We start from the raw sequence: 8111 nt of genomic DNA, 5'->3' as shown, positions 1-8111 counted from the left end.
TCTTCCTCTTCCTTTAGAGATGAATAGTTGGCCCGGGATCAAAGGCAGACCCAAACCGGTCACTCTGGCCACCACAAAGGGGCGGTGAGTGCTGGCGAGGGGCCAGGTGCTGCACATGGCCACATAGCCAGGGACAAGCCGTGCAGATGGGGCCTGCAGAGCCCTTGTTGCCTCCACCCCCACTCCTGTATACAAGAGGTCAGTGGCTAAAGTATCAGAGTGTGTGCATCCTGTAAGATGATAAAGTTCTGTGAAACTGAACCCTTTTTGTTTCCATCTGTCTTTTCCTTACACATGTTTCTCTCTGTTTGTTTATCAGTTTGTTTACTTCCTGCAACTGCCCTGTCTTTGTTTCTCTCTATACCTACAGTATCACAGTCTTCTTCTCTGACTGTTTGTGTTCATGTTGGCTGTTCCAGAGTGCGGAGTGCAGAGCGAGGCTGGCGGCCTGTGCAGCGGGAAGAGAACCAGCTGAGGTAAACATCTTGTCCCTATGGGCAGAATCGTGTTTAAATGTTTGAGACCCAACCAGAGTTTAGTCAAACACTTCCTTCTACACAGCCCTTGTTTAAATATATACATGCTACAGCCGACTCAGATGTGGCTGTGGCCAGTACAAATAAATTGAGGTAGAGAACACAAAAAGTGGGATAGATAAAACAAATGAACAACACCTTGTAGTCCAAATATATATGCAACACCCAGCTTGCTTTTCCACTCCTTCAAGTGACACGTTTGCAGAATTTCTCTGAGGACAGCCAAGATGATGTTACTGAGTCGGAACAAAATTGTTGGAATCCTGAATTAGAGGCAGTATATTACTAAAATTGTATTGTGAGAACCTTTTTAGCACATGACAACATAATTTCTCTGCAGAACCTTACTTCTAAATTTTCAATACAGGTTTGATCTGTATTAGCTGGGGCAGTTACAATATACAGTACAGTACTGACACAAGAGCCCAAAGTATACACACACAGAGCCTTGCAAGTCTTGGTCATACCAGTTGTTCTCACAGGGAATCAAACAATATGCTTACTATCTGGAACAAGCTCCTGTTTTTTTTGTTCAGGTTTTTTTTAAATCATTTTGTTAAATAGCATTTACAGATCATGTATAATGTTATGGGAATGTAAAAAAAAGATTCCAACCAGCAAAAACATCCAGGACATAAAGAGACATTCATAAATTTTTAGGAGAGAAAAACAACTGCAGCAGTATTTTTCCACACTCTGCATTTTGTCATGCTTGAATCTATGGCTTCGGCCATATGTTTAACATTAGATGTGCTCTTTTGTTAGATGAGAACGTAGTCATCAAAGTTCTGGTGCTTCCCAATGAATCAGTAGGGCTCTGTCCACACCCTCTGCTTGTGGTCTTAATTTTATTAAACACTATGATAACAGCCATCGCATGTGTGAAGATTAGCACAACATTTACAACATGAGCCATGATGTCAGTCATACTCTCCTTAATGCTAACTTACATTCAGGTAGGGTGTGTTCATTTCTGGACACATACTTGTTTAATCTGTGGATAAACAAGCTGAACAGAACAGGATGTATTGCCAGTGTGTGTCGTGCAAATATCTGAGGTTAATTAGTGTTGGGCAGGGTTAAAGTAATGTCATAGGTTTTTTCAGTAGAGTAGTGTAAGGGATTATTAGTGGACCTTTAGTAATCATATTACAATGACATGTTTTAGTATAGCTCCTTTACTTTGACATTTTTTCAACAATTTGCTGTATGGTGGGTTGATATCAGTTTGGCTTTCCATGTTCAGCGGACAGGCTGGTCCAGGACGTGGTTGCTTGAGGTATGATGACTGAGGCAATGGTTCATTGAGAAGAAATGCATCTTCTGTTAATTTCATAGTTGTCGTATTCATGATGTGTGTTCATAACTGGCTGGCTAATGTTAGCCAGGAGTCATCTAGAACTATGTTGTTGCTGAAGCTAAGCTATCTGCTGGAAGGTCGGTAAATCCTCCCAGACTGTAGGACTTCCTGCTTGCCTACAATGTCTGATTTTTTTTTATTAATGTGACAAATACAAAAGATGTTTTGTGTGATTGTGGAGGATGAAAGTGGCTAATAATGTAATGCAACGTTATGTTGCTCTTTTAATGACTTTTTCTGCTTTTTTGGACTTCAGCCACTTCTGAGAAATACAGTATATTTGGATCTTTAGCTGTTATACAGCGTTAATGTCACTTGTTGTTAACTTTGTCTTCTGTTTGTGTAGCAGAATGTTCTCGATGAAATCAGCTTGCTTTTGCTGGATAGTTGGTTGTACTGTATTTACTAGTGGCTGTGTACATGTGACCCCTTTTGCTTCTTAGTCCATTATTTACATAACAAAATATTGATTAGTGTAGCTTTAAAATGATACCATGCTGCCTGAACCATGGACATGACCCTGTTGAGCTTGTTAACAGGTGCTTGCATTGTTTGCCTACAAGAAATGCTGACTTCCTGAAGTTTTCTGTTTTGGCTTCTTTACTGATCATTCAGCCTGTTCCTGACCTGTCTGCTTATCTGGGTTCCTGTTGTGCTTTAATGATTTGCTCCCTGACAAACAGCTGCCTCCTCTGTGAGATATCTTATTCTTCTCATCTTTTTATCTTAAATAAATGTGCTACTCCAAACTTATTTTTTTAGCCATGCTAGCAACATGTCTCTAGGGTTTACACTGTAGGTTAATGACCTTAATGACCTGGCTTCAGTTGTACTTTATGTTTATATTCCGACTTCCTTCCACAGTCAAAAGACATTCAGCTTAGGTTGATGTGACTCTGAATTGCCTACTAAGAGTGAATGTAAGTGTGTGTGGCTGTTTGTCTACATGTTAGCCCTGTAGTAGACTGGTGACCTGTCCAGGGTGGACCATTCACCCAATGTCAGGGAAGGAAGAGCAGGAACCTTCATGGAAGGACAAACCCCTGCACGGTATGTACCGCCGTCAGATAGAAGGAGTGGCTGATATCAAAAAATCCTACCAGTGGCTGGACAAAGCTGGACTGAAAGACAGCACAGAGGCACTAATCTGGGCAGCACAGGAACAGGCTCTAAGTACAAGATCATTAGAGGCCGGAGTCTACCATACCAGACAGGACCCCAGGTGCAGGCTGTGAAAAGATGCCCCTGAGACAATCCAGCACATAACAGCGGGGTGCAAGATGCTAGCAGGCAGGGAATACATGGAACACCATAACCAAGTGGCTGGCATAGTGTACAGAAACATCTGTGCCGAGTACAAGCTGGAAGTCCCAGAGTCAAAATGGGATACACCTCCAAAGGTGGTTGAGAATGACCAAGCTAAGATCCTGTGGGACTTCAAGATAAAAACTGACAAACTAGTAATGGCCAACCAACTGGACATAGTAGTGGTGGACAAACAGAAGAAGAAGGCCGTAGTGATAATAATAATAATAATAATAATAAACTTTATTTCTATAGCACTCAACAACTCGTAGGAGCCCAGAGTGCTGTACAACAGAACAAAACTACAAACAAGTAAAATCACTAAATCAAAATAAAATTGCAAATATAAAAAACAAATTAAAAAAGAACCAGAGGAAACCCAGAGCAAATTTAAGAAAATAACATAAAACAATACATGTTAACATACCCGTAAAAGAAAAAAGCCAATTTATGCCTCAAAAGCCTGCCTAAAGACAAAAGGTTTTTAAGGGCGACTTTAAAACCATTAGTTCCGACTTCGATCGCACCTCCCTTCGATCCCTTCATTCCCTGTGATCGAAGGGAATTCCAAAGTCTGGGGCTATATATAGTGTAACCGTTCCTGCTTTCGGCCTCCAGAACCGTAGTCCAGTGGCGCAGGGGAGGCTGATGTCTGCTCCAGGGCCGAGGCTGCAGTCCGCCTCGGGGTTATCTCCCTTCACCGTGGTCTTTAGCAGCGAGCAAGAACACTCGGGCAACTTCCTTGGAAACCAAACTTTTTATTGTCACTTTCCCTCAACATGAACAATATCGCCCACTCCGGCTGAATTTCACTGTGTCTTTTCACACTCGGTTCACTCTCTTCAACCCGCTCATACCGACCTCTCGTCTACTACGCCCATACGTCACACGCTCTCCCTCGACCACACCTACAGCCACACACACACACACCTTACGTACAGACTGCTCACCGGTTATTCACACATGTTCTATGCCATTCATGTAACAATAGCAAAGGATTGGTCACCCCATTTCTTATACCGCGATTGCGGGACAACCAAAGACAACTGTTCTGAAGAGCGCAAGGATCTTCGTGGCACGTACATTGATAGCATGTCAGACAAATAAGGCGGAGCCAGGCTGTGGATCACCTTAAAAACGCATACCAGAGTCTTAAACTTAACTCTATACTCGATGGGAAGCCAATGAAGGGAGCAGAGAATCAGGGTAATGTGGGCAAACCTGGGTGCATTAACTAGAAGCTGGGCTGCTGAATTTTGAACTAATTGCAATTTCCGGAGCAAACACTGAGATACCCCAGCATAAAGGGCATTACAATAGTCCAAACGCGAGGTAATAAAGGTGTGGATGGCTATCTCCAAGTCTGCATGTGATAAAAAAGGTTTCACCTTCGTTAGAAGTCTTAAATGAAAGAAACAAGTCTTAACTACGGCCCTAATCTTCTTCTCAAAGTTAAAATTACAGTCCAGTATTATTCCGAGGTTTTTCACTGAATCGGAAAGTGGGAGGGCAGAGGCACCAAAACTGGTGGCATCTGCCTTTGGGTCAGGACTGATAAGAATATATTCAGTGATAGATGTAGCAATCCCAAGTGATAGCAACATCAGGAAGAAGGAACACGAGAAGCTCGAGAAATACCAAGGGCTGAAAGAAGAGCTAGAAAAGATGTGAAAGGTGAAGGCACAAGTGGTCCCTGTGGTAATAGGAACATTGGGGGCTGTGACCCCCAAACTGGGAGAGTGGCTCCAACAGATCCCAGGAACAACATTCGAGATCTCTGTCCAGAAGAGTACAGTCCTAGGAACAGCTAAGGTACTGCACAGGACCCTCAAGCTCCCAGGCCTCTGGTAGAGGACCCGAGCATGTATATGTGTGTGTGTATACTATACAAGCACAGACACACCATTTACATGCATAACACTACATACATACATACACAGTAATACATTTTAAAGAACATCTACGCTGACTACAGCCTCTGTGCTTCATGAAAGAGCAACTTACAAACTTATTACTGCCACCTTTCAAGCGAACAGTGAGTGGTACTGGATGGCATATATATCATTGTAACCGTTCCCTGAAGTATGGCTACATTTGAAGTATGATATAATCATTTTTTGATATAGTCTGATTGTTATTAAGATACATAACTGTGACATATAAACTTTACGTCATCAAGTTAATATGACAGACAAATAAATGATAAACCACCAGTCCTCATAGTATCAGGCATGATAAAAATTTGTAAAGATGCCAAGTGTCCTGACCCTTTATCTGACTGAGACTAAAGACATGTGTTTGAAAATAATTTGATTTCTATGTGCTTTCACATAGCCCACATGTGACACGATTCTGACAGTCAATAATCCAAAACCCTGCTGTGGAGATGTGTATAAAGCCAACTAAGTAAAACAACATGACAGACTTAATGTGACCACTATGGAAAAAGCAATTAGTTAGATAATGGCCCACTTAACACAGAAAGCTTACTAATTAGAAGAGCAAAGAAAAAAAAATAACAGTGATGGAGTTACCTAAGTAGGGTCAGTTGGTTGGTTGTTTAGCTTCAGTGGTAACTTCTTGGCTGTTAGAAAATTATGAGCAAAGAAGTCTAGTGTTATTTTTTCTGTAATAATGGGCATTATTTTCACTTTTATGTGTTCCTCCTACAGAGAAAATAGGCCTGATCTCTCCCTTTGTGGCTGCTCCAACTGTTCACTTCTACCACCCACACAACACATTTTCCCAGGCAACAGTGTTCCTCAAAAGTTTACACACAATAAATAACGATATGCCCAAAGCAGTTAGCAGTGGCCCCGCTCTCCGTTTCCTGGCTGGAGTTGAAATGAAATGGTAATTTTGACTTGAGGAGGATTTCAAAGGGATGGCCTCTACTTTTCATCTCAGTGCATACCACGAGTTCGCCGACACATTCACGCTGGGATTTAAGAAAAAAAAGAAGAAGAAGAAGAAGAGAGAAAAAAAGCTGAATTTTTAAGTTTTTCTATGAACTTCCTTCCTTCTTTTTTCTGCCATCTCCCCACAGAAAAAGAGATGTAATGTTGCTGAGATCTCTCCCCCAGATGGACAGCGTTTATATAAACAACCACCCCCGGGTTCACGGAGCATATGATTGATGTGTCATTGTCCAAAGATTGTTTCCAGGCATTAGAATAGATAATTCAGAGTATTTGATGTAGACATTTTTCTTCAAAGGGCCAAAGGTCAGCTGTGGGGGTAGAGAAGGGGTGTCCTCTATCTCTCATGCTATTTTTGCATCCAAGGCTCCAAGCAGCCTGTCTGCTTTCCACAGGGGAGAGTGACTGACACTTGAATCGTCCTTCTGCTCAGCATTACATGGTGGTTACCAAAACTCTTCCTGTTAGCTCTGTTATATAAAATACCTTGTCTCAAACTGAAGACCTCAGCATTGTGTGTCCTGTGCTTGTTTGTTTTCTACATCAGCCTATAGTGAGATTGGCGAAATACCAAAGATGCGGTGGAAGGATAGGCCAGGAACTGCCACACATCAGCGGCATTGAGTCCTGTCCTCCTATGTATGAGCCATCTCACACTACACAAAATCCACTCTGCAAATCAAAGCCTCCCACCTTGTACAGGATCTTATTTCCTACAGGACAGCCTTACTCACACTGATCCAGCAGCACCAGCAATATCGAGGGGACACTTTCCCAGAGTCGGCTGATCGCATTCCATTGTCAGTCGGCCATGAGGGAAGCATCCGGGTGACGAATGCAGGGTGTGAAACAAGGTTAAAAAAAACAAAGTAGTGTCTTCATTATCTCATAGCTCCGCAGTGAATGAGGCCAGGGTTAATTACTGTTGATTAGACGTCAGTACACATGGATGAGCGAGCATACAGATCTCACTGAGGGGCCACAAAGGGAGGAGAGGAAAGGACAGGTCTGCCCGCAGACAATGAGGTAAAATCACTGTCAAGTGTTTCTTCTCAGTTTGTTTAGCTGGTAGGGAGGCAGATAAGGCATGTAGATCAGGCAACGTGTCTTTTATCTACTGCTGTGTGTGATTACTGTAGCCCTGTGCACTGGTGCATAAATGAGGACTTGTGGTTGAAACTGAGGTTGATATTGTGTCATTAGTAACTTTGGTGACAAAATATGACTTGAACATGAATTGATTTTGTAATTTGACTTGTTTTGTTTTATTTTAGTAATTAATTTTTTTAAATATGGATCTACATGAACAGCTTTTTAGAAGTAGCAGTGGTCTGTTAGCCTGTGGGTCCACCACTTTAGTCCACATTGAAATGGCTCAACAATTACTGGATGGATTGCCATAACATTTGTTACAGATATCTATGGTGGGAAGAGGATGAAACAGAAAGACTTTTTTGTAGTCCTTGGACTCTAGCGCCACCAATAGGTCAAGGTTTTCACTTAAAACAATGTAAAAGGCAACCTGTCCAGGGTGTACCCCACCTCTCACCCAGTGGATTGACACCCTCATCAGTATAAGCAGTATAGATAATGGATGAATGGACAATGTCAAAGGCTAATACATAGAATGGTACAAAATACTATACAGCCATTTATACTATAGTTCCCAGAAGGTGAATCCTTGACTCTGGTGAACCACTGACTTCATCTAGCACCACTAACAAACATTTTGAATGAAATGTCAAAACAACTATAACTTTCATTTAATTTTTCACTTGTACTTTGGTTTTTGGTGAACATTACAGGCTTACAAAGTAGCTTAACACTAAAGGCTCTATTCTATTATAAAGCCACGTCCGGTTCTTTCAAACCAGGAACTCAGAGGGACGACTCAGACCACTTGGATATATAAAAAATATAACCGTGCTGGTTTATTCAAAGGGTCACAGGCAAGAATTAACATTACACGTCCAGGCATCTTCCACCCCCAAA

At 41.9% G+C, this 8111-nt stretch overlaps 1 long non-coding RNA gene across 1 annotated transcript in view; it reads left to right on the top strand.

Annotated features, from left to right (window-relative positions):
• The window catches only part of LOC109957960 (uncharacterized), a 35693-nt gene extending 35217 nt beyond the window's left edge, over positions 1 to 476 (top strand). The window contains exons 3-4 of the long non-coding RNA XR_002274617.1: positions 18 to 198; positions 420 to 476. This is a non-coding gene — a long non-coding RNA (uncharacterized LOC109957960). The remainder of the gene's footprint in view (positions 1 to 17; positions 199 to 419) is intronic.
• The last annotated feature ends 7635 nt before the right edge of the window (positions 477 to 8111 follow it).

This window comes from Monopterus albus, unplaced genomic scaffold, assembly GCF_001952655.1.
Source record: "Monopterus albus unplaced genomic scaffold, M_albus_1.0 scaffold29.1, whole genome shotgun sequence".
In the NCBI taxonomy this organism is placed as follows: Eukaryota; Metazoa; Chordata; class Actinopteri; order Synbranchiformes; family Synbranchidae; genus Monopterus; species Monopterus albus.
The sequence above is the reverse complement of the archived record's forward strand: the minus strand, read 5'-3'. Positions and strand labels throughout refer to the sequence as shown.